Raw genomic sequence first — 27,100 nt, forward strand, 5'->3', positions numbered from 1 at the left:
AATGCAGTTTCACAGGAATGACCTTCTCTGTAACCTGATTGTTCCGGTATTAACAAGTTATTACTCAGTTCAATCAAAGGTAATTGCCTATTTCCGGGGATTAAACCACCCGACTTGGACGTTAATTTACAATGTTATGGAAACTCATATGTGAATATGTACGTTATGTGGAAGATATTGATTTGAAAAATGTATTGGAGGTAACCACTTTCCCTTCGATGGGACTCGAACCCATGACCCTACAGTACGCTAGACTGGTGCTTTAACCAACTAAGCTACGAAGGACCTCCGTCGGCCTTCGCAACCTAGCGGCTACTGAACGAGCTCGAGATTCCCAAATTGGACGCATAGTCAAATCACTCGCAATCCATTTCTCAAGCCAATACTTCCACATGTGTATTGTACACGTCCACATTAGAGGAGCGTGAGTATTTAGAATGTCTGGCGGCTATACACATTCTTCATCAGCAAGTTATTACTATTTAAATATGTAATTAGCTGGCCTTTAACTACAAGTTCTAAAATTTTCTCTAATGTGTGCAACATGTTGATGGGACGAAACTCTTCGGCTTTAATCGTTCCAGCAACTTTTTGTATTGGAATCACTAGTGATTCCTTCCAAACATGCGGCACGTGCCCAGTTTGTAACGATTCATTTATAAGGTCCAGCAAGTTGCGTCCAATGACATGAAAGCAATCTTGAATAACTCTAGCATTAACATTATCAACTCCAGCCGTTTTACCTAAAGAAAAGCAAATGTTTTAAGTTCTTCAAAAGTAATCAGGTGAAAACAATCAAATCTACAGTTAATATTTATCGGCTGTTTTATTTCATCAGGCTCATCCACTAACTCGATAGATCGGTTAATGGATAAGACACTATTGACGAAATAATCGTTGAATTTAGATGCAATTTCTTGTTCTGACTGTTCTAATGTGCCATTGAAAGTTATGGACCGCGGCTTGCAACTACTAGGCTTTAATAATGATTTCAATATTTTCCATAACTCTTTGCTGTTGTTTTGATGCTGATAAATTTTCCTCTGAATATACTCGCAACGTGTACGTGTCAAAGATTGCGAATATTTGTTCCGCGCTACCTGATACCTATTCCAATGATTTTCATTATTAGTTCTACGAAACTTTTTATACAATGTATCTCTTTTACATTTCAGGCGCAAAAGATCTAAATTATACCAGCTGTTAGAATTATGCAAAGTTACTAACTTCTGTTCTACTAATTGATTGGTACAGGATTTCAAAACGTTTGTAAGAACAGCTGATCTTTCATCTATATTACCGGAATTTTCTTGAAAATCCACGTTTCTTTCGACAAGACCCGAAATTGCTTGTTTAGAATATTTTCTCCAGCACTTCATTTTAATTAAATTACTATCATTACTATTATTGTCGGTAACGTTAATGACTAGCGTTTCATGATCAGTTACTTTTAAATCATCACTCGTTTCGCTAGTTACAGAATCAAAATTTGTATACACATGATCAATCAAAGTTCTACTGTGCTGGGAAATACGCGTATAAGAATTTACTTTTTGTTTCAAATTAAAAAAATCCGCTAAATGTTTCAAATGATTCGAATTGGAATCGTCACACCAATTGACATTAAAATCACCAGCAATTACATTCAATTTACTAGGATCTATAAATGACTCAAACCAGTTTTCCAAAATTTCAATAAAACGCTGGTCACTTGCACTGGGAGAGTGATATAAAACACCATAATTACCCATCTTCATGCCACGTACAACTGCAATGCCTAAGAACCAGTTTCCATCACAAACTTCGTTTAATTGAAGCTTGAACTGAACTGATTCTTTGACATAAATAGCAACACCGCCAGTGTGTCTAGAATGTGATAAACAAGCAGCTACACTATAACCCGGAATGCTATACTGATCAAATGCTTCAATGTCGACTATAGAGCGATTCCAAGCAACAGCATCAAAATTTAAGAAAATTTTTAATTCATGATTTTCTATTGAGTTGAAACTTTGCACAGTTTTTCAATTTCATCTAAATCGTCATTTTTCGATATCAAATCTTCATATTGAGTCACGACTAACTTTTCAAAAGGGTGTATGTGAAAATGGTTCAAAAATATTTAAAAGCTGCATCGCAAAAACGGAATGTTCGATTGTTATTATTTTTTCAGCAAAGTTAGACAACTAAATGGTGATTCTTAAGAAAATGTGCACAGTAAAAAAAACATTTTTTTGCCTTTAAAAATATCATTTTTGTCACAAAAACTCAAATATCTCAAAACCCTATCTTTTTTCGAACGTAATTTTTTTAGGGAAAACGGTCCATTTTATTAGCTATCTACCATAAAAATTTGGTGATGGTAAACTAATAAACAAAAAAGTTATGACATTTCAAACATTTCACAATTTTCACATACAGTAAACAAAAAAAATTTCCGTGTATTTTTTTTTTTCAAGAATCGCAGTTTGATGCTGATTTTATTGTTAAGGGCCTTGCGTGAGTTAAACAAGTTGTTTGTATGATATTCCATATTTATGTATTCATCGATATTATGTATATTATATGTATAAATATTATATGTATAAATAAATAAAAATGAATTAATATTATCCTAAGTATTAATTTAAATGTGGCAGTTACACAATGTTGTTATAGAAACTCTAAGAGTTTTGGGTTTGAATTTTGGTATGGGTTATGATATCATGAAAACAGTTTATTAATACTTATTTTTTGTTTATTTTTATTCAAATTTATTAAAATATCGAACACTTTTGAATTATTATCAGCACAGTTTGAGTATAGTTTTGCTTTAATTTTATTTTCCGACAATGGAATGAAACAGTGAAATTTTTGGGTTCCTTGGATCGTTTTCGCGTTATTAAATTGCTCGCTGAGCTCTGAAGCCTTTATTTCGTACTCTTCAGTAGTAGTAAAACAAAATGATAATTTGGTTAAATCTTTTCTTTTCTACGATTTGCCCAATCAAAAGTTCTTTCGCAGTTTTAATTGGATGCTCACGTTCTTTGGCTAAACTTGCTCTTGTGGCCATGCGCTTTATTGTTCCTCCAATAGCATCACAAGGACCTTTGCCATGTGATGTAGCAAAAAATGCCATTCTGCATCAATTCCGTACATTGATTTAAATTGACATAGGCTCGAAAAATTCTTACGATTTTTGTACTGCGACGCTGCTCCATCAGACATGAAATATATCTTTTTGACTTCTTTATGCTTATCAGCGCGTAAAAAGTTAATCATTTTTTCAATGAACAAGTTTACGGATACTGAATCGTGTCTTAAATCTTCGGAAATTATAATAAAACTTAAGTGTTCTATTTGCGTACTTCCATTAAAATAAATAACGAATGGATGAATTATAGCTTGTTGTACGTTCCAGTGATGGGACTGCACTTCATCTTGCAATACAAAGCTGTAATTTTCAGAAAAATCACAAATGACTAAAAATTCACCATTTTGTAATGTATTTTTCGTATTTTTTAAAAAGCTGGATTGTTCTGTTTTAATGAAATCGTGAGGGATTAAACTTTCTAATTTCAAGCAAAAGTATGACACAAACTCATCTACAGGTTTTACAATAGTTTCTATGTCACACCTATCCGTGGTCACCCATTGCTCAAATGATAACTGATCAATATATTTTTCTTCAAACTCAGCGAATAAAGTATTTTCCAATGATGAAGAATCTGGACAATCCGAACAAGATCGTAGATAGCAATTTGATGTTGTATTTTCACACAAAAGACTACCAGTTAACATTTTAATATCCTTTGTTAAATTGATTCTTTTCAAACTATGTAAAATAAGATTAATATTCTCATGGGTTGTGCACACACACATTATGTGTTCCTGAATTGGAAAGAAGCTTACATTGCCTTGGCCGAAGGCTTGCAAATGAGGAAAAACCTATTTTAATATTATCGTGAATTTCCTTGTAGCGTATGTACGCTTCTTTCAAAGTCGTCATCATTAATCGTTTTTGGATTGCTTGACGCTTTCCATCTTTTTTTACTGATACATAATCTTTTTGACCAGGCATAGCTCGACTTACTTCATCATCTTCAAAATATTGAACTACTATTTCTTTTGTCTCATCTGTTAATGCAGTACTAGACCTAGTATTTTTGGTTGAAAGACAGTTATTCTTCAATTGTTTTGCCTCTTTTACTGTATTTCTATTGGTTTTGAACTCATCAATGGCATCCTGAATAGACCACGAACTTGGCAGCATCGACAAAATCAATAATTTTTCTTTCCTTGTCGTGGCTGCATTCGAGAACCTTTCCTTCATATTTATAATTACCTCATCGTAGTCTGTATTTTCCACATCATCAGGTCCTAATTTGAAGAGGTTTCTTCGTACAGCTTCGTTTATTTCACGGTATTTTTCTCCGGGTAATAAACGTAGTCCATCTTACTCCATTTAATCGGAGTCACTTTTATCCCAGCTATGCCCTCGTTAAAGCGTTCGATGTTGACCTTTTGGATACACTCATCTTCCGATTGATTTGTTGAAACAGATTTCGCTGATGGTACGGTGGCAAGGCTCTCAGCACTTAATACTTCTGGTAATTCCTCAGTTGTTGTCGATACATCTGGCAATTCCTCAGTTGCTGTCGTTTTCGAACTTCCTGCGCTCTGCTCAACCGATGATATACAGATTGCTCTTCTGTCAACGTTTAGACGGCAGGACGTGCAAATGCGTAAATTTGTATTCAATGTGGACATTGGAGCATAACCAGTCGCTTTCAGTTTATCTATGGTGCTTTCGGTGAGATTTCGTAACTCTTTTGAACACTTTTTTCCATCAAACGGCCTACAACAGTTGAGAAAGCGGCTACTCATGTTGTTCGTAATATTTCAATAAACAAAATCACTTTTAAGTTTTTACTGACTAGTTTGGTGTCATTTGCTTGACTGAAGAACAAAAATTACTATAAGTTCTTTAACAACCTTAGTAGTAGGAATTTTTATGCTTTTTCGTGAGCATTGTCATGATATGTACCTTTCATGCATTTGTTGTTGTTGAAGATACCCGTTTCCTCCCGATCATAAAGTCTATTCTCTAAGAGGTATATTTTTGCAGGTAAACTATAGACGTACACGTGTATATAAATCTTTGATTTTGCAGCTTTTGTCTTAAAAATAACATTTCTGATATGTTTCTATCAACGTTATTATCAACAGGTTTCAACACTATTAAAAGAATTTTTCGCCAGTCACGTGCAATGAAAATTATGACACTATCAATACTTTTGATCACAACACTGGATCGTGTCTTAGTTTCTTATAGATGCTATGAATAATTAAATCAAAATATCGTGAAAACAACTTGTTTAAATCACGTCCCTTAACAATAAAATCTGCATCAAACTGCAATTCTCGAAATAACTTACACAGAAAAAAATTTTTTTTTACTAAATGTGAAAATTGTGAAATGTTTGAAATGTCATAACTTTTTTGTTTATTAGTTTACCATCACCAAATTTTTATGGTAGATAGCTAATATAATGGACCGTTTTCCCTAAAAAATACGTTCGAAAAAGATAGGGTTTTGAGATATTTGAGTTTTTGTGACAAAATGATATTTTTAAAGGCAAAAAAATTTTTTTACTGTGCACATTTTCTTAAGAATCACCATTTAGTTGTCTAACTTTGCTGAAAAAATCATAACAATCGAACATTCCGTTTTTGCTGTGCAGCTTTTTAAATATTTTTGAACCATTTTCACATACACCCTTTTGAAAAGTTAGTCGTGACTCAATATGAAGATTTGATATCGAAAAATGACGATTTAGATGAAATTGAAAAACTGTGCAGAGTTTCAAATATTTTCGAAATGGTCGCTCAGGATCGACTGACATGCCCCCGTGGAATGCCTCTATATGAGTTTCAGATAAAAACACTAAAAATGGACGTTTATCTTCTACAATCTTACGTAATGCAACGTAGTTTGTAGACAAACCCGCAATATTAAAATACAAAATATCGAATCTGCTCACATTTCTACTAGAACTTGGTTGCTATTCATTGAAACGTAAGCTGCTCTTTTTCCGTTCAACTAAGTACTGAACAGTACTGAAGGCACTGTGGTTCACGTCCAATTTCATTTTACGTTCGGAATTCATTTTTATACAATTGACACATTTCAATACAGTTGACGTGCATTCGGATGTCTTGTGACGATCGCTGCACTTTGAGCACGCAATGCTGTTTTTGCAATCCGTACTCATGTGCCCAAATTCTCCACATTGAAAACATCTCAAAACACTAATTTCGGGAACAACAAGGCACCGATCAAACCTTATGTTAACTTTTCTCGCGGTCAACAAACAACTATAAGTCTCTTTATCGACTTCAATAACAACATTGTTCTTGTTATACTTAAAACGTGGATTTTCATACATTCTTATTACTTTAACATCATTTATTGCGATGTCTTCATTCTGATCTTTCAAAATCTGAATGAATTCATCGGAAGAAAACGTGCGATAAGTTCCAAGATTCCCATCACTTTTAGTCTTGGCACCGATGAGGGAACAACAGCATTATAGTTTTCACCCAGATCGCTTTGAATGCCATTTTTCACAACATCAACATTGTGGATATTCTTCCGGGGGAAGAAAGTGCTTCGGACTACCATTCCGCGGGAGGCTGCAAAGTTTATGCATCGTTGGCCGTTGTCGTTCGATACGGTATGCAGACTATCCGGTCCGATGACCGGTCTATACATTTCCTCCCTTCCTACCTGAGCGTTCATGTCACCGATGACGATTTTGACGTCCCGCAGTGGGCAACTCGTCTTTATGTGTAGGTTTTGCCAGTACTTCACCAACTGCAGTAGAGCAGGGCATGATTAGCCTTCACCACCCTATAAGAACGCATCCAATCACCCACTAAAGTCCTCCCACCCAACACCAGAGGGCCAGAAGCACCTTTGTTACGTAGCCATTGAAAGGTTTGCCTAATTGGGTCGATACTATCTAGGATACTATGAGACGAGGTGACTGACCTGGAAAAGGAGGTCATGACCCTGGGATGCGGTCACTATTTCAAAGTATTTTGAAGCGAACGGATGTTACAAAGTTACAAAGTTATCAAAGTTAGAAGTTGAAGAATAGAGAAGAAAGTGTGTGGAACAAGAGAATGCGTGGCGGACAACCTGTTTTTGGGTTGAAACCACCAGAAATAACCGCCGTCATTCCTTGGTTCCATAGACGGCCTGATCCGGCACTGCTTCCACCGATAGTCGATCGGCCTTCTTATCCGTCGAGTTGCAACGCAGCAAGGAACGAGGAAGATCCTCAAGCCACCCCGGCGATACCACCGGTAAGCCCGCAGCGAACAGGAAAGAAAGAAATGGAGTGAAGCAGTGCAACCAGGTAGAGGGGCTTTAGAGACAGGTTTACTACCTTTAAGAGGGAGTGAAGACAGAAGTGAATAAAGCGTCGCAAAGTGAAGCTCTGTGGTTTTCTGTGCATTTGATTGCGAGAGTTCCCTGTCCGCGAGTTGGTTGAGAAGAGCGTGCCGATCCTGAGGCCATTGGTTCAGGGAGTCTCAGCATAGCGCTGGGCATACTTACCCGATAATTACAAATTCCTAAAACGATTTTTCATATTGAACTCCTGAAGCGACATTCTTAGATTTCTTCAATAATTTCTTTGAGCATTGCTTTAAGATTTATTTCAGAAATTCCCCCAGGGTTTTCTTTGAAAAATCCTCCGGAAACAACTTCGGAAATAAATTTAAAAATCATTTTTAAATTCCTCATCAATATTTCTTCGAAAATTGAAAGAATGAATTTTAAGAATTACTTCAGAATCTACTTCAGGAGTTCCTTCGGAATTTTGAAATATATTCGCGAATTCCTTTTAAACATTTTCCGGAAATATCTTTCGAAACTCCTTAAGAAATATCTACGGAAAATTTCTTTTCGAAATTTGAATTCTTTTAAATTTTGAATTCTTTCAGAAATTCCTGTTAGCGTTGAACTTATTTTTATAAAACGGTAATAAAAATTAAAAAAAAAACAGGATTTTCTAAAAAGTCCTCCGGAAATTCTTTTAGAACTTCCTCCAACAAATCTTTCAAAACTTTTTGCAGAAAATTACTTAGGATATTCCTCAGTTTTTCAGCAACTTTTCAAGAAATTTCTTCGGAAATTCCTCTTGAATTTTCTTCAGAATTTCCAGAATTTCTTGAAACATTTCTGAGAAAATTCCTATAGATTTTTTCCCGGTAATACGAGCGGAAAATTCTTCGAAGAATTCTTTCGATTTTTTAGGAATTCCTTTGGAAATAGCATTTAGAATTTCTTGGGAAATCCCTTTGGCAAATCTTTGACAATTTCATTGAAAATTTCATCAAAAATCCCTTCAAACATCCTGTTGGAAATACCTTCAAGGAAGTATTAAAATTTCTGGAAGAATACATCAAACAAAATATCGGATAGAATTCAAGTATTTTGTATGGTTTTATTGAAGAAAGGAATTCCTAAAGGAATCTCTGAAAAAATATCAAAGGAATTTCCGATGAAAAAATCCTACATTTCTCCAGACTTTTATTCAGGAATTTATCTACAAATTTCATCGGAAATTTGGAATAAAATTGATTAAAATTGGCGTGACATCAGATTTTTTTAAGAATAGTGTTGGCGTATATAAATAAATTTCAGTGAAAATGCCCTAGTTTAGATCCACTTCGTTTCGTATAAAATTGATTTATTCTGTGATTAGTTCTCGAGTTAAGCAGAAATTAGTTCCCCTGTCATAAGACGAGTTTATACAATCCCATTGAATTTCGACTTAATAAGTCGAGTCAAGTACGAGACACTGAAGACGGCCTTACTTTTGAGGTCGAAATACGTATCTGTCAAGATACAATTAAGTGGTGGAATTCAATGGGATTGTATAAACTCGTCTTATGACAGGTGAAAACATTCCACTAAAAAGCTCAAAATAATTTTCTTATCAGAAATTAGTGTTTCATTGTTATGGGAGCCCCCTTTCCAAAGGGCGAGGGGTCTCGAACCATCTTAAAACCCGGCCCCAAAAACCTCGCTTAGTATTTTCAATGATTGCAATAAACAAACAGATATACCTTTCTCATATTCATGTATTGCGCAGAACTGTATTTTCATTTCTCGAAGTTGTCAAGTTTGGTATACATGAATGCATCTAACACCAGCAGCCCACAACTTATGTTTTAACTGCTCGCATATTGAATGACCCCCTGAAGATGTACAAGTTGTCATTTCATTAGTACCAATCGCATATTATTTTTCCATGATAAATCTTGATCTGGCTTGAATGGAAATATTAATAAGACTGTCATTGGCTTTTCGGTGGTGAACTACGATTGATAATGAAAAAATCTATGACCCATGGATACCACATTGGCTTAGAAACGTCATCATTGTTTATTGGGCAGGAGCTAAGGAGAAAAAACTAACGAGCAGATTACCAATGTCCATTGACGGTGAATCAACGCATGCCGTTAACGTTAACGTTACAATTCAAGTAGTTCAACGCAACGCCGTTGACGTTGAACCAAGAAAAAATTAACATCAACGGGGTTAATCGTTGATTAACGTTAACCACCCTGGTTTGCTGTGCCTTTTAGTCTGGGCTTTATATAGATAAAAAATGAAGAATTCAATTCTTTGGGTCATTTTTCTTAGTAACAAACAAGTTTGTAGGAATTTTCACAAGAAAAGCTGTTTAACACTGCTAGCTGAGCTTTATATAAAAAAATAATATTCGCCCATAAAGTACATGATAACGTACAATTCGATATAACGTACAACTTTGAAATCAATATGTACGTTATATCGAAGTTTACCTGTATGTATTAATATGTAGGGGAGAACGGTCCAAAATGCACCCTTAAGCTTTTTCGACGTTTTCACCAATATGAACAACAAGAATACCGAACCATTTTAAGTGTAGATGCAAAATTTACACACCCAGCTACATTTAACAATGATCTCCTATTCAAAACAATAAGATTGTCATGACTTGCTAACGAATTTAAAAAATGTTTCAAAAATAGACTTGGTAGTGTAAAATTACTCAATTGCATGTAAAATAATAGTGAACGCATGGTGAGGTGGAAGAATCGCTAATCGTTAAATTTGAGTGAATAGGAAAGGATTTTGCTTATTTTTTTCCAATGGAGCTCATTAATGGATAATAATATGCGTTGGTAATGGTAATGGTAATGGATGGTAATATTCGTTCATAAATGTCCTACAACAGATTATATGAGTGGTTTAATGAGTGAGTCTATTTTGTCCCAGGGGTGCATTATGGTCTGTTCTCCACTACAGTGAAGTGCGCGCTTTGTCGCTTGCCCATACAACGGTGATGCTCTATAGTGACGATTTGTGTGATACTTAGAAATGGCATATACAATGGATGTGGAATGGAATCTATGAAAAAAATGTCTAAATGACAAAAGGTCGAGAGATACATCGTCGAAAAGGACAAAATGTTGAAAGGCACAAAATGTCGAAAGGGACATAAGTGGCAAAAGGTCGAAAGGGACACAAGTTCCAAAGGGACAAAAGGTCGAAAAGGACAAAAGGTCAAAAGGGACAAAATTTGTGAAATGCAGTTTAGAAGCAGTAAAATTCAGTTCAAGCAGAAGTAATATAATCATCTCATCAATCAAAGCTGAGGAATGAGCAATTTTCAAAGAAAGAGTAATTACTATGAAAGAATATTATGAAAATCTTGATAGTTCTGTAAAAGATTTAAAAAATCAATAAAACTTGTATTGTGCGAGATCCATTCACTCCGTTTCAGTGTCTTATCTATTTCGACCTTTTGTTCATTTCGACCTTTTGTTTCTTTAGACCTTTTGTCCCGTTCGACGTTTTGTCCTCGACTTTTTGTTCCATTTGAAGTTTTGTTCTTTCGACCTTTTGACCCTTTCGACCTTTTGTCCTTCTCGACTACTTTCGACGTTTTGTCCCTAACCCATGAGAACGTTGTGAATACTGATCAGTTTCAGTCCGTTCGTAAATTAGGAACTTTTTGAAACAGTTGATAAGTTGAACACCAACTTGACGGATATGGAAGTGGCCTACAGAACGGCTCATGAACGTTCGGTTTCTATAAAGTTCGGATCTCTGAAAGCAATAAAAGAGTCGCTTAACCTTCCGCCACTCGCTTCAACTTTCATAACACGAGAACTCGTGTGTTGTAAAAAGTACAACAGTCCTGAAATCCGTTAAAATGAAGCCAATGCAAATGATCTTTTTTTTTAACTTTATTAATGTGTTTTTTCAATTCTAAACCCAATTCAAATGTTATCAACTTTTTTCGGGAAAATAATAAAGGGGATATATACTCTAATTGAGGACATGTTTTAAGACCAATGGATCTTCTGCTGGTCCTCCGGAAGATCCGGAACCATCGGACCACTGGTGAATATAGTCAATTTTCTCAATCAATGGCGCAATGTATCTTATAAGAATTCAAAAACTCTAAAAACCATGACAAAAACTAAACCTATCCCATGTGCCCCTATGAGTCAAGAAAAAATGATTTAGAATTCTCCCACTGAGCGGCGCTAGTGTATATGAAAATACCAGTTTAGTTCGATCCCAACAAACAATTTAAGCTAAACAAGCTAGTTTTTTTTAGCTGAAGAAGCTTATTTGCCACGAAACAAGCTCTTCTTCAGCTTTCAATGTTTGTTGGGATATCTCGGGATCTATGGGTTTTAGGAAATTTCCGTCTTTTACAAAAGTTGTTCAAGGATTGGAAACCAATATGTTGAGAAACTGTTTAGTTCAGAATTGAGCCGTACGGCGGCGCTAGTGTATATGAGAGATCAGTTTAGTTCGATATCTCGGGATCTGTTGGATTTAGAAAATTGCCGTTTTCTACAACGTTGTTCGAGTACTGAAAACCAATATGTTAAGAAACTGAATAATTTAGTTGCCATTTTCTATAAAGTTGTTCGAGCATTGGAAACCCATATATAGAGAAACTGTTTAGTTCAGAATTCAGCCGTAAGACAACATTTATGTGTACCACTGATACCATCGACCAAACACAGCAATCGCCATGATGGATATAACTCCATTTGTCTTCAATTTTGAAACCCACCGTTTAGTAAAACCACTCGTCGCAGACGATCGAAGAACGCATGGTACTAAGCGCACTGGTGCTCTTGTGGTATTTCATCAGATGCCACCGGATGTCGCTTCAGGACATGCACAAAAAAACATGATGTTTCAGAGCAGACGTGGCATCCAACTTGCGCTAGAGTCTGGACCAGGGCTGCCCAACGTGCGGCCCGCGGGCCGGAAACGGCCCTTGGCATAATTTTTTTGTGGCCCGAGCGCCGTAGCAGAAAATACTTCTTAACCAGCTCACAAGCTTTGCAATCTGGCTCGAGAAAGCTCTTGTTTTATAATAAGTCCATCATTCGAATACTTTGTCCTTTACTTATAGTTAAATGGTAACAATTATTAGGAGCTTCATATTCCGCACGCATAACGAATGTTTCAAATCCATAGGTGAGCCACCTAAGGGCTGAAAGCCTCCTAAATAAAGACAATAATAATAATGATAATGTCTCAAACTGGGCTGCAAAATGATGGGTTGACATCAAGAAAGGAGCGCCCAACAGAGCTCTGGTCCCCACAAGTTCCTATCCCACGCTTCCACGAGTCGTACGATGACAAAAGACCGCCAGCTAAGGGTTGTGCACTTAGCTGGTAGTGCAGCCTGGGCACAGTGAAAAGTTTCGTAGTGATGGGCGAGCAGATGAAGCGAGTGATGCAGTGGAAACCCATTAGCGAACGAATCTGTGTGTTGAGAATACGGGGCAAATTCTTTAATTACAGCCTAATCGACGTTTACGCACAGACAAACGATAAATCCGACGACATGAAGGACACGTTTTATGAATGTCTTGATAAAGCCTATGGAGAGTGCCCAAAGTAAGACGTGAAAATTGTTACCGGAGACGCTAGCGCTCAGGTCGGCGGAGGACTTTTTCCGTCCCATAATCGGTAGGGAGAGCCTTCACTCCGCTACCAATGACAACGGCCTACGGCTAGTACATTTTGCTGCTGCCAGAGGGATGGCCATCAGTAGCACCTACTTTGCACGAAAGAACATCCGAAAGCACACCTGGAGACACCAAAATGGTGAAACTTGCAACTAGATAGACCATGTTCTGGTGGATGGGCGCCATTTCTCGGATGTTATCGATGTGCGGACATTCAGAGGTCCGAACATTGACTCTGATCACTACCTCGTTGTCAGTAAAATTCGATCACGGTTGTCAACTGTATCGAACGAAAGATCACAGCGAACGATGCGTTACAATATCCAGCGATTGTCGGCGGAAGGAGTATCGGCTGAGTACCGTCAGAAGCTCGACGAACGGATAAGTGCAATCAACGTTAGCGTCAACATCAACGATCTATGGGAGTCGATCTAAGGAGCGGTGAGCACAACAGCACGAGAAGTGGTAGGCACTGCACAGAGGTGACCCAGGACGGGTTGGTTCGATGTAGAGTGTCAGAGAGTGACAGACGAGAAGAACGTTGTCAGAAGCCGAATGTAGGTGAACCCACCGCAGGAAGAAAAAAGAGTATGAAGAACAAGTTATTAGCGAGGCGCAGAAAAAAACGAAGCAGAATTATATGCGGAAGTTTTATGAGACTGTCAATGCCATGAGGAGAAAGACAGCACCATCTCCCGTCATGTGCAACGACCAAGAAGGGAATTTGCTGACAGATAAAACTGAAGTGGCTGCCAGGTGGAAGCAGCACTTCGAGACTTTGTTGAATAGTTGAAGTGCCGGTGCTGAAAAACAATAAGGCTGCGGGGAAGGACTGGCTCCCGGCTGAACTACTCAAACATGGCAGTGAGCAGCTTTATGAAGTTCTGCACCATATTATGTTGAAAATATGGGAAGACGATGACTTCCCTGCTAGCACGTTGGACGGCCTCATTTGCCCTCTCTTATGTCCCGTATTCTGTTCAACAGATTGAGACCGATTGAAGAGTCCTTCGTCGGCGAATACCAAGCAGGTTTTCGTGAGGGCCGATCAACGACGGATCAAATGTTTACCCTGAGACAAATCCTTGATAAATTCCTGGAGTACAACTTGCAGACACATCATCTGTTTATTGATTTCAGGCGGCATACGATTCAGTGAAACGAAATGAATTATGGCACATTATGCTTGATCATGGTTTTCCGGCGAAACTGATACGGCTGATTCGTATAACGTTGGACGGGTCGAAATCAAGTGTATGGGTTGCGGATGAAATATCGACGTCATTTGTTACCTTAGGTGGATTAAAGCAGGGTGATGAATTATCGAATCTACTGTTCAATATAGCGCTCGAAGGAGCGATTAGGAGAGCTGGCGTGCAAAGAAGCGGTACCATTATCACAAGATCGCATATGCTCCTGGGATTTGCGGACGATATCGATATTATCGGGATTGATCGCCGTGCCGTGGAAGAGACTTTTTGTGCCTTTTAAGAGGGAGACAGCGAGGATTGGATTCACGATCAATACCAGCAAAACGAAGTACATGGTCGCTGGCAATCAACGTGGGTTCATTAGTGGTGGTAGTAGCGAAATGGGACTAGATGGTGACAAATTTGAAGTGGTAGAAGAATTTGTGTATCTTGGAACATTAGTGACGTGCGATAATGATGTTACCCGCGAGATGAAAAGGCGTACTGTAGTTGCAAATAGGGCTTATTACGGCCTTCGTAACCAGTAGTCTGCAAACGAAAACAAAACTCGCGCTGTATACTACTTTGATTCTTCCGGTGGCTTTATACGACCATGAGACATGGACGTTAAAAAAGGCTGGTCGGAGAGCTTTCGGAGTGTTCGAGCATAAGGTGCTGCGGACAATACTCGGCGGTAAACAAGAGAACGGTATCTGGTGGCGTCGCATGAATCACGAATTGTACCAGGTGTATAAAGGGCTGGATATTATTAAGCTTATACAACACGGCAGACTACGGTGGGCTGGTCACGTTGTTCGTATGCCGGAAGCACGTCAATCGAAGATAATATTTAAAAGAGAACCCGGAAGAGGCCGCAGGCTTCGTGGAAGGCTGCGTACACGATGGCTTTTTGCAGCTGAAAAGGACCTGAGGGCGCTCAAAGTTCAGGGCGACTGGAAGCGATTGGCCCAGGATCGAGTCCAGTGGAGAAGGATACTCCATTCCACGCTTGTGCCGTGGAATGGGGAAGCCGTTCCACGAATCAAAGAGGGGAAAACCTGCTGTAATCACTGGCCATGTTGGATGTGAACTTGGATAATGTCGGTACCAAAAGTACCTACAGCTGGAACGGGGCCGAGCCGATTATCGACGTAACGTTTTTTAGCCCTGGCCAAACGAGTAGTTCGAACTGGAGGGCAGATGATGGCTACACTCACAGGGACCACCTGGCGGTTCGCTACAGTATCGACTATACTACCAGCATTCAGCGGACGGAAGAAGGGTCGAGGCTTACCCCTCGTATGTGGAAGACATCGCACTTCGACGACGAGGTGTTCAAGGAAGCGCTCCGCCGCGACCACAATACTCCCGGTCTGAGCGGCGAGCAGCTGGTAACAGTACTCTCGCGTGCATGCGATGCCACCATGTCTAGGAAAGTTCACTCTAGGAATGGGAGACCACCGGGTTCCTAGTGGACTCAATCAATTGCGAACCTGCGCCGCGTCCGCCTACGGGCACGGAGGCGGGTGCAGCGAGCACGCACAGAAGAGGAGCATGTTGAACGATGGGTGGCGTTTGTGACTGCTAGCGCGTCTCTGAAGACTGAGATTAGATCAAGGAAAAAAGCCTGCTTTGAGGGCCTGTGTCAAAGTGCCAACGCGAATGCATGGGGTGACGCCTATAGGGTCGTAATGGCCAAGACACGTGGGGCGATGGCCCCTACAGAGTGGTCTCCAGAGATGCTGGAGAGGATCATCGCGGGGCTCTTCCCACGTCATGACCCAAGTCCCACTTTGTGGAGCTGCCAGGGGCCAGGGTGACCGACGAGGGAAGAGTAACTGTGGCGGATCTTGCGGGGATTGCACAGTCCCTTAGTGTAGGTAAGGCGCCAGGACCGGATGGTATTCCAAACCTGGACATCAAAGCGGTCATTGCTGAGGTTCCCGAGATGTTCAGATCTGTCATGCAGAGATGCCTGTACAAGGGAGTCTTCCCTGAAGCATGGAAAAGGCAGAGCTTGGTCCTATTGCCAAAGGCGGGAAAACCACCGGGGGATCCGTCGGCATATAGACCGATATGCCTGCTTGATACGACGGGGAAGGTGCTCGAGAAGATCATCCTCAACAGGTTGTTGATACGCACGGAGGTGCGGATGGTCTATCGAGTAACCAGTTTGGCTTCCGAAAGGGTAAGTCGACCGTAGACGCTATCTTGTCGGTTACCAAATCCGCGGAGATAGCTATATAGTTGGGCAGCTATTGCAGATGCGCTCCTGCGTCTTGGAATTCCCGAGTACCTGTACAAGATTCTCGGAAGCTACTTCCAGAATCGAGTACTGGTATACGACACGGAGGCGGGCCGGAAGTGCGTTGACATAACCTCAGGGGTTCCGCAAGGTTCCATACTGGGTCCGGTGTTATGGAACGTCATGTACGACGGTGTCATGAGGTTGAAGTTCCCGGTATTACGCTGGAGGTCTACGGCGAATCGATCGAAGAGGTGGGGTTGACTGCAGCCCACTCGATCGCAATTGTGGAGGAGTGGATGAGTTCCAGGAAGTTAGAACTGACTCACCACAAGACTGAGGTGGTTATTATTAACAACCGAAAGTCGGAGCAACAAGCGGTGATAAGGGCAGGCAACTGCACGGTCACCTTTGAACGCTCCATCAAACTCTTGGGGGTAATGATCGACGATAAGCTTACCTTTGGTAGCCACGTCAATTACGCCTGCAAGCGTGCCTCCACAGCTATAGTGGCTTTGTCCCGGATGATGTCTAATAGCTCTGCGGTTTATGCCAGCAAGCGCAAGCTTCTGGCTGGCGTTGCTCTGTCCATACTGAGGTATGGGGGGCCAGCTTGGGGCACGGCCCTGCGTATTAACTGCTACAGAACGAAGTTAGAAAGTACGTATAGGCTGATGTGCCTAAGAGTTGCGAGCGCGTACCGTACCGTGTCGCACGATGCACTTTGCGTCATCACCGGTATGATGCCTATTGACATCGTTATCGGTGAAGACATAGAGTGCTTCGTAATGCGCGGCACGAGAGGCATCCATAGGATTGTCAGGTTGGCCTCAATGGTCAAATGGCAGCGTGCTTGGGCAGTTCCACTAAGGGTAGATGGACACATAGGTTGATATCACTTTCCACCTGACCCAGGTCCTTACAGGCCATGGTTGCTTCAGACAGTACCTACACCGGTTCAGACACTCGGCCTCGGAGTGTCCGGTGTGCGTAGGTTTAGAGGAAACGGCGGAACACGTGTTGTTCGTGTGCCATGTGTGTTCGCTTGCCGTGTGTGTTCCCTTGCCACATGTGGTCTGGACACTACCCCGGACAACCTAGTCCGGAGGATGTGTAAAGATGAAGTTGGCTGGAACGCCGTTCTATCGGCTATCGTCCAAATCGTCTCGGAGCTACACAGAAGGTGGCGCGTGAACTCGAGGAATGGCTAGCTCAGGCGCAAATAAGAGGTGGTCCAAGGGTTCGGAGTCGGCTTCATGGGTCATACCAGTGCCCTATGGTCGAACTCGATCCTTTCATCGAACAAGTGGCCTCGTGAAGAACAACATGGTATCGTCGCTTTCGCGGCGTCGGTCAACCGGGCGGGTTCCGAGCCCGAGGACGGAAAGGGGTCCTCGTCAAGGCTGGGCCAGGCGTAGGCACCGCGTCGGCAAGTACGTCTGTGTGCTGGCAAATAGCCCCTATCGCAGAGAGGTCAATTTGGGGTGCACGCGGCACCATCATTCTTGATACCAGCCGTGCAGAGGGAAGCAGGCGCGAAGTCGACTCTTCCCACCTTCCGAGAACGACTAAAATAAATACTCCCCCTAAACAATTAGAAAATTCCCATAAGAAAATAGAAAATTGCCAATAAAGAAATCAGGGTATGAGCAATAAATAAATAGAAAATTTCCACAAATAAAGCAAAATTTCCATAAACAATTAAAAATTTTCCACAAAACAAAAATAAATAAGCACTTTTAAAAGCAAAAATTTCAATCATAAAAGAAAAATTTTCCATAAAAAAAATTAAATATTGCACGAAAAAAAAACAAAATTTCCATGAATAAATCAATATTAGCAATAAAAAATTACAAAATTTTCCACTAAATAACTATATTTTTCCATAAAAAATTAAAATTTTCCACAAAATGATCAATTAAGAGGAATAAAACGATAAGAAAATTTCCATAAAGAAATATAAAAAAGCAACCAAACTGCTTTTTCCATAGATGACCCTTCTTTAAAAGCGTTTAAAATTCATGTAAAATTGCATCAGCTTTATTGCTTTCTTGTATTTTTTATGGAAATTTTCTTATTTTTCATTGCTCTTTATTGATTATTTTGTGGAAAGTTTTCATTTTTAAGGGAAAAATATTTATTTTGTGGAAAATTTTGTAATTGTTTATTGCTAATATTGATTTATTTATGGAAATTTTGTATTTTTTTCGTGGAACATTTTCATTTCTTTATGGAAAATTCTTCTTTTATAATTGCTATTTTTGCTTTTAAAAGTACTTATTTATTTTTGTTTTGTGGAAAATTCTTAAAAGTTTATGGAAATTTTGTTTTATTTGTGGAAATTTTATAATTATTTATTGCTCATACCCTAATTTTTTTATTGGCAATTTCCTAATTGTTTATGGAAAATTTCTAATTTTAAATGGAAATTTTATTTAGCTGCCTCCGAGAACATAGGGCGTGGTAAGGCCACCTGGAAAGCCGGCAATGCGCTGGCACAATACCATGGTGTTTTTCTAAAAAAGCGAGTCACGATGTTCGATGCTGCAAGGACACACAGCTAACCTCGAGGGTGCGTTGTGCACTGGCCCCCCTTTGAAGCATTGCTTTCAATCGACTCAGTTCGACGAATCGAGGTGATGTCTGTATGTGCGTATGTATGTGTGTGTATGTGTGCATGTGTACAAATTTTGTAGACAGACTTTTTAAAACTTAACATTACCCGATTTACTCGCAACAAGTTGCATTCGACGGGGAATGCGGTCCCATTGTTTGCTATTGAAAATTGGCCCGATCGGACATTGCATTTCGGAATTATTGAAAAATCATTGTTTTTTCCCAAGGGAAATTCGAAAAAAAAAATCTAGAATGGTGGCAATGCATAGTAATTAATGCAAAAACATGCAAAATTATAGAAAATATGCGATCTATTCTCCTAAAGTGCTTTTTTGACCTTTCTTATGTGATTTTTTCAATACATTTTACGATGCACGAGAAAGGCATCTTCGCCGCTAGGTGGATTAATCTGGGTTTTTTCCTTCAATGCTGCTATTATTGGGGAATCGGTCAAAACCTGTGTTGAACGGAATTTTCTAATTTTTCGGAATTCTTAATCTCGGCCAACCAGTCAACACAAAATTCGACCACTGGATGTTTTTGAGAACAGCTACGATTTACAAACCCAAAGGTAAGGTACCGTGGAAACTGTAATACCATTTTGTACCACACTTTTGGAAATCGGATGAATATTGATTCGTGCTACAACCTGCTCAACCTGCCCCAGTCTTTCCTACTAAAGACATGCCTTGCAAATAATTTGCAAGTAATGGCCATGATTACGCGGTGGACTGAAAACTCTCTTCCATTTTCAGGCATCATTTCTTTGTCCTAATTCCAAACAAATGTTTGCAAATTACTCTCACTTGTTTCATCCCCTCTGTAATGCTTTTTGTGAAGATGATAACAAATAATTCTTGAAAACGTAATGATCCTACCCCCTGCAGCGTAACGTAATTTGTGAAGAGCCCCTAACCATGATAGAAATCATGATGCATGTTGCATTATGCTCCAGGAATACATTTCAATCATTTATCCAGTCCAATCCCAATTTGAATATTTTTAATAATCTCATCCTCTTTGACTTTCCATTAGTATATAGCTCTTTCCAACTGGAAGCTTCAGTTTCATTTAAATAGATATGCCTTTTAGCCACCGGGTTCTTTTGTAAGCTGAATGCCTTCCGATGTCGTTCCCAGTAAATAGATAAAACTTCACCCAGCAATCCATTTTCCCGAAGGATTCTATTAATTTACTTCAGAGGCATGACTTGGCAGATCACTTTGGAAAACTTCATCCCCAGAAGATGGATTTACTTGCCATCCATCGCCTCGAAACCCATAAAAATAACGCCCAACCAATGGTCCATTAAGCGAAAAGTACGAACCTTTTCACCCTTTCCCAACTTTGACCTGAACCGAGGCGCTATCCCGTAAAAAGCAATCTCATATCTCATCAAACTATCTGATGATCCAACTTGGATCGACTGGGGCCCAATCTTTCGACGAATGGCTGAATAAAACAATAAGACGACCGTGATTAGCTATTTATTGCCCACGAAATCGTGTCTCCCGCTCGCCTTATCATCAGTTCCGGCAGTGATTGGCCAGAAACTGGCATAACTCTTTGCATCGCCGAACACCCAACCGACCCGTGTCGCCTCGCGTGGAATCGGTCGAACACTTATAATTGCGTCGCTGAACGACAGATAAAGCAATCCATTTGGACTACGTGCAAGGACAAGAAGAGAGAAAAAAAAGCTCCAATAAACACAGATGGTTTGGGCTATCCTGCGGAAATAGGCCGAAACCTTCTGCGGAAAAGAGTGCGAACCAATAAATATAAATTATTTCCTGGAAGCGTGATGTCAGAGGCGAGCCGTGGGCACGGATGGCGCAATCCAGATCCATTCCGATTTATCTCCATCTGGGAGTCGCAGCAGTTCTTCACCGGAATGTGGACTATTTTTTGTAGTCAGAATTCCAGACTGCGAGCGGACGTGTATTTGCCCTATCGAAATAAGTGTTTATCCGCGAAGGGTAGTAGCATGGAAGTAATGCGTTTTATGGAAGGTTTTGCAGTGGCGTATTGCGGCAGGACTGCTCGAGAAATCTGACAACGAGTCAATATTGGAAATTGTGCAATACAATCGTTGTGTTACTAATTGCACAACATGCTTGAAAGGCCGGTGATTCTCTTAATGATTGCAATCTGAGCTGTGTTCGAAGAGCACCGGGTGTAGAATAGCGGACTTACTATTCAAATAATGTATGCTTGGAACCATCTCAGGTGATGACTTACGATACAAAACGAAGATACTCACGCATTTCTTCGTCGGAACAAACATACAGAAAACTGCTAAGGCTGGGAAGCTTCGATGATCGATGGGAATTGCTGCAATCCTGCCAAAATAGTATTGGCTTCTAATCCCACTACAATCTGCTTTATAATGTATTCGAAGTAGTTCTGTGGTCGTTTATCGTGGACACTTTGGTTCATAACAACAAGGGCTTCAAACAGATATCCTTTAAACGCTTCTGTCTCATCCTTACCCAAAAACACAAACAAAAGCAAAGAACCCCTTCTAGCTATTATCATAAATCAATCAAAAGAGAAAGCTGCTTCAAGTGCAATGCCACCAGAAGCAAGACCCTTTCGGTACGAGATTTGTTTTCCCTCCAACGTGCGTTTGCCTTTTCCTACCGGGAGGAAGAACCGAATTAATTTTCAATACGTTGATTCTCTTATCGGCGATAGCCTCAACACTTCCGGGAAGGAAGCTCTGCTTCGACAGCCGTTGTCTTCGTCGTAGGCCCAGGGATTGCTTTTTGTTTGATACTTTTTTTTCCTCCGCTGCCTTTCTTCCGTGACTAGAATCAGCCTACGAAGGTACCCACGCAGCAACGTGAACAAAATGCTCTTCTGGCCAAACAAGATTCGATTCCTTTATCCCGACACGTTGGATGTCCTCGGCGGGAAAGATATTACTGGTGGCTGGCATGGCGGTGGGGTTGAGAATCCCGTATCCTTTTCTACTTTTCGCTTTGGGGAAGGAAAGCCGCCACACCGTGTTCTTATCGCCGATATGATGGAAATTAGGATGCGATTACAAGCGATCAGTGTGGTTCGGTCTGCCGTTTTTTTGTTGGTCTCTGTGTTTGGATCTCCCGGAAAAAGAGCAAAAGAATGGGACGAAAAGTTTCGTAATTTGCCTCTTGGTAATTGGTATGCTTCGGGGGAAGTTAATTAGGACTCATCCGATGTTACGTGATCAGGGAGTATATGATTAATGGGTTTTGGTAAATGATTGCCGATGAAGCAGCTAATGAACGGAATAGTTTGATTTTTTTGTGGTTATTAAGTGAGATACGAAGAGCACTGGATATCGTGTTCGTGTTGGGAAATATCGTTTTCGCTTTTTTTCCGAACATACTGCCTATGTTTCATGTTGTTGAACTGATACAGAAAATAAGCAGCGCTTAAGGGATCTCAACTGAAGACCTTCATCCATCTAGCGATATCCACAACCAATAACGTGGGGTGGTTTTAGGGCATACACGATGGAATCCAGTTGTAGTTCTTTAGCAACTTGTCCATGAACTTTTTTGAATTGGATTCAGCCACTTGCTCACTTGCATTTCATAAAGCTTGTATTTAAATGCTTTCATTTTCTAGAATTTAAAATGCTGCCTAGCCTTCATGGGAATGGTGACCTTTTACTAGTTTTAAAGTCTCCATCTATATCTATTTGACTAATTACATATTAAATGCCTTTTCCGAAAGGATTTGCAATAAAGATTGGAAACTTGATTAACGATTGTACCCCGAGAAGTCGTTTGGCATAGGCACGTTTGACATTATGACTATTTGGCAAATGGGCATTTGGCTTAATTGTTATAAGACCGGTTGATTGATGAATAAGATTTGTTGAGCGATTCTGTAATTTTGTTTTGACCATTGTGCACAATACGTGCACAATAGACGGATGATTGAACGACGTAGAAAAATAAGCAGGTTCCATTAGAAGGGATTATTCCGAAAGACCATATCTTTCCTAGCCCTAAACCAAGTGAAATGCTGAATTGAAAGAAGGAAGCATATTCTCTCTTACCTATGGCCGTAAAAAATACACCCTCAGCCAGGCAAATATTATCTTGCTTAATTCCGAGCTGATGCCATTTTCACTCTTGCCTATTGCCGGGAAAATTCATCCTTTAAAGGAAGGAATTTTGCCTTAGACGGAACAAATGCTTGATTCAAAAGAAGGAACCATATCCTCTCTTGCTTTCAGTTAGGAAAATGCATCTTTTGGAAAAAGGAATCATATCTTTCCTTGCCCTAAACCGAGGAAATGCCTGAATTAAAAGAAATAATCATATCCTCTCTTGCCATTAGCCAGACAAATGCATCCTTTGGGAAAAGAAATAGTATCTTTCCTTGCCTTAATTCGAGCAAATGCTTTAATTGAAAGAAAGAACCATATCGTCTCTTGCCTTCATTTGGGAACTTGCATCTTTTAGAAGAAGGAATAATATCTTCCCTTGACCTAACCCGAGCGAATGGCTGATTAGAAAGCAGGGCAAATGCATCCTTTGAAAGAAACAATCATATCTTTCCTTGTCTTAATCCGAGTAAATGCTTGAATCAAAAGAACTAACGATATCGTCTTTTGTCTAGAGCTAGGAAAATGCAGATGGAATAATATCTTCCCTTGACCTAACCCGAGAAAATGCCTGATTAGAAAGAAAGAATCATATCCTCTCTTGCCTTCAGCACGGCAAAAGCATCCTTTGAAAGAAGAAATCATATCTTTCCTTGCCCTTGAAATTATATTTGACCCCTGGAGTCCTGCTACTCCCCAGAAAGGGACGCGCCTGAGCGACAAGTTGCAGGTCTACAGCCTAAGGCTGCTTCCGAGGTGGGCACACAAGACCTCTTTTCGGCCGGGTCCCAGGGCGTTGCTTGGAAGGGAGAGCTTTCGGTGAAGTGGTCCTAAATAAAAAATATTGCGTTACCTTTTAGGCTGGCTACAAGTATGACAACGTCAATGCGATGGGGCGGCGGTAATGTGCAGCTGTCAGTCCATGGGTTGGCGACAGGGGGCCTCCGCGGACCGGTAGACTTGGTGGCGTCTGAATGGCAGCTCGACGACGGCTGGATGGTGTCTTGACCTGACACGGATACCGAGCTTGGAAGGCCACAGTGTAAATCGGCAGTGGTGCGCCAGAACAGGTTTGACTATGGCTGATCGGCGGCCAATTGGTAATCGATCGAAGAATAATGACGGCGTGAAGTAGCGTGAGTGGGCAGAAGTGACCTTGGTAGCCGCTGAAAGGCGGCACGTTGACGGTCGGCTGGTGGCCTGTCGAAGAACGGCGATGGCTTGCGGGAGACAGCTCTGCAGTCGCGAAATCGCGGCTCGATGTAATCACGGCTGTGGGAAAACGACGATGGTTTGCGGCATTCCACTTTGCCGCGGCAGAATGGCGACTCGATCACCGACTCGGATAACGGCGATGGCTGGCAAAAACTTAATGGTGGACTGTCGAGCGACGCCGAAGGCGAGGAAAAAGGTTGAATGTCTACAATCGCGGTGGTTGGGGCGTACCTTTCCCGGTGAACCGCGGATTTGGGCACGCAGAGCTAACTTTCCGAAATCAGTTCAGGTTTTTTCTTCCGTGTGGATTTTCAGAATACAATTTTCTTCGTAAAGAAGATACTCTCGTACTCTCGATACTGCTAACGAACACTCCTTTCCCATTCTTCCTACTCCCTATCAGCTCCCTGGGCACAAGGGACTATGTCCAAGAGCTTGACGATCCCTCTCCAGGCCACCAAAACGACCGTGTGCCGCTCAAAGCGACCGAGTGCCGCTCAAAGCACACAAACCCAAGTCCTGGTGTTAGGTGGGACGCTAAACAGCCCTGACACGACGGCCCTCCGGCGAGACAAGGGTTTGCGCAGGCCCAATAAGCCGCCTGGAAAACCAATCATTACGAACAATATAAGAGATAATGCGACTCGATATAATCGGCAAAGACCTAGGCGACGAATAAAGGATCACGATTGGAAGCTTGGAACATGGAACTGCAAGTCGCTAGGTTTCGCAGGTTGCGACAGGATGATCTACGATGAATTACATTCCCGCAACTTCGACGTCGTGGCGCTGCAGGAGATTTGCTGGACAGGACAGAAAGTGTGGAAAAGCGGGCATCGGGCGGCTACCTTCTACCAAAGCTGTGGCACCACCAACGAGCTGGGAACCGGCTTAATAGTGCTGGGTAAGATGCGCCAACGCGTGATTGGGTTGCAGCCAATCAACGCAAGGATGTGCAAGCTGGAGATTAAAGGTCGTTTCTTCAACTATATAATCATCAACGTGCACTGCCCACACGAAGGGAGAGCCGACGACGAGAAAGAAGCGTTCTACGCACAGCTGGAGCAGACATACGATGGACATACATACTGCGGGACGTCAAAATCGTCATCGGCGACATGAACGCACAGGAAGGAAGGGAGGAAATGTATCTTACCGCAGAGCGAATATTGAATCCGACCACATACCTCATTGCATGCCTGCGCTCAAAACTCTCGACAGTGTGCAACACGCGTCGAAGTCGGACGCTGCGGCTTAACATTGGGCGGCTACAAGACGGTAAACTAGCCCAAGAATACGCGCAAAATACGCGCCACGTGCCACAGCCTGATATCTGTAAGGACATAAACGGGAACCTTCTTACGAATGAGCGTGAGGTGTTCCAAAGGTGGCGGCAGCACTACAAAGAACACCTGAATGGCGATGTGGCAGACGTAGACGGCAGTATGGTGATGGACCTGGGAGAACGCGCTCAGGACATAATTTTACCAGCTCCGGATCTCCAGGAAATCCAGGATGAGATTGGCCGGCTGAAGAACAACAAAGCCCCTGGGGTTGACAAACTATCAAGAGAGCTATTCAAACAAGGTGGTGAGGCACTGGCTACTATGTCATTTGCATTCGTCTGTATAATTTTTCCAGAACTTTTTTCAGAAGTAAGCTATTGATTATTGATGTATGACGAACTTATAGTGCTTAAATGTGCCTACAACTTTGTCTAACAAGACATTGCTGTAAATATGTAATCTGGGGCGTGGGAGGCAAAATGTCATTCAAATGACATTATGTCAAATGACACGTGACATTTTGGAGAGTTTTCAGTCTCCAGCCTTAGATGTTATATTTAGAGCAATGTACCCTTGAACAAAAATATAGCCCTACTCAAGCGTTATGAGTGTAGCTAAAATTATGATGTGAATTATACTTCTGAAGAAAGTTATTAGCAAATTAGTCAAATGACATGCAGATGACATTTTACAAGCCTGGGCTAGTGTGCTGCACTGGGTAATTACCAAGATTTGAGAGGAGGAATATTGCCGCAGGAGTGGATGGAAGGTGCCGTGTGTCCCATCTACAAAAAGGGCGATAAGCTGGATTGTAGCAACTACCGCGCAATCACATTGCTGAACACTGCCTACAAGGTACTCTCCGAAATCTTATGCCGTCGACTAGCACCAATTGCAAGGGAGTTCGTAGGGCAGTACCAGGCGGGTTTTATGGGCGAAAGCTCCACCACGGACCAGGTGTTCGCCATTCGCCAAGTACTGCAGAAATGTCGCGAATACAACGTACCCAAACATCATCTATTCATCGACTTCAAAGCCGCATATGATACAATCGATCGGGACCAGCTATGGCAGCAAATGCACGAACACGGATTTCCGGATAACTTTTTTTTTATTCTTTATTTAGGTGTTTTTTTTAATTCTAGATTAAGTTCAACACCGCCCAGATAAACTGACACAGTTGATCAAAGCGACGATGGATCGGGTGATGTGCGTAGTTCGAGTTTCAGGGGCATTCTCGAGTCCCTTCGAAACGCGTAGAGGGTTACAAGGTGACAAGGTGATGGTCTTTCGTGTCTGCTATTCAACATCGCTTTGGGGGAGTAATACGAAGGGCAAGGATTGACACGAGTCGTACAATTTTCACGAAGTCCGTCCAGTTATTTGGTTTCGTCGACGA

At 41.1% G+C, this 27,100-nt stretch overlaps 1 protein-coding gene across 2 annotated transcripts in view; it reads right to left on the reverse strand.

Annotated features, from left to right (window-relative positions):
- The window catches only part of LOC134224575 (kin of IRRE-like protein 1), a 763,295-nt gene that overhangs the window by 469,126 nt on the left and 267,069 nt on the right, over window positions 1-27,100 (reverse strand). The window lies entirely within an intron of this gene.

Source organism: Armigeres subalbatus, chromosome 3, assembly GCF_024139115.2.
Source record: "Armigeres subalbatus isolate Guangzhou_Male chromosome 3, GZ_Asu_2, whole genome shotgun sequence".
Taxonomy (NCBI): domain Eukaryota; kingdom Metazoa; phylum Arthropoda; class Insecta; order Diptera; family Culicidae; genus Armigeres; species Armigeres subalbatus.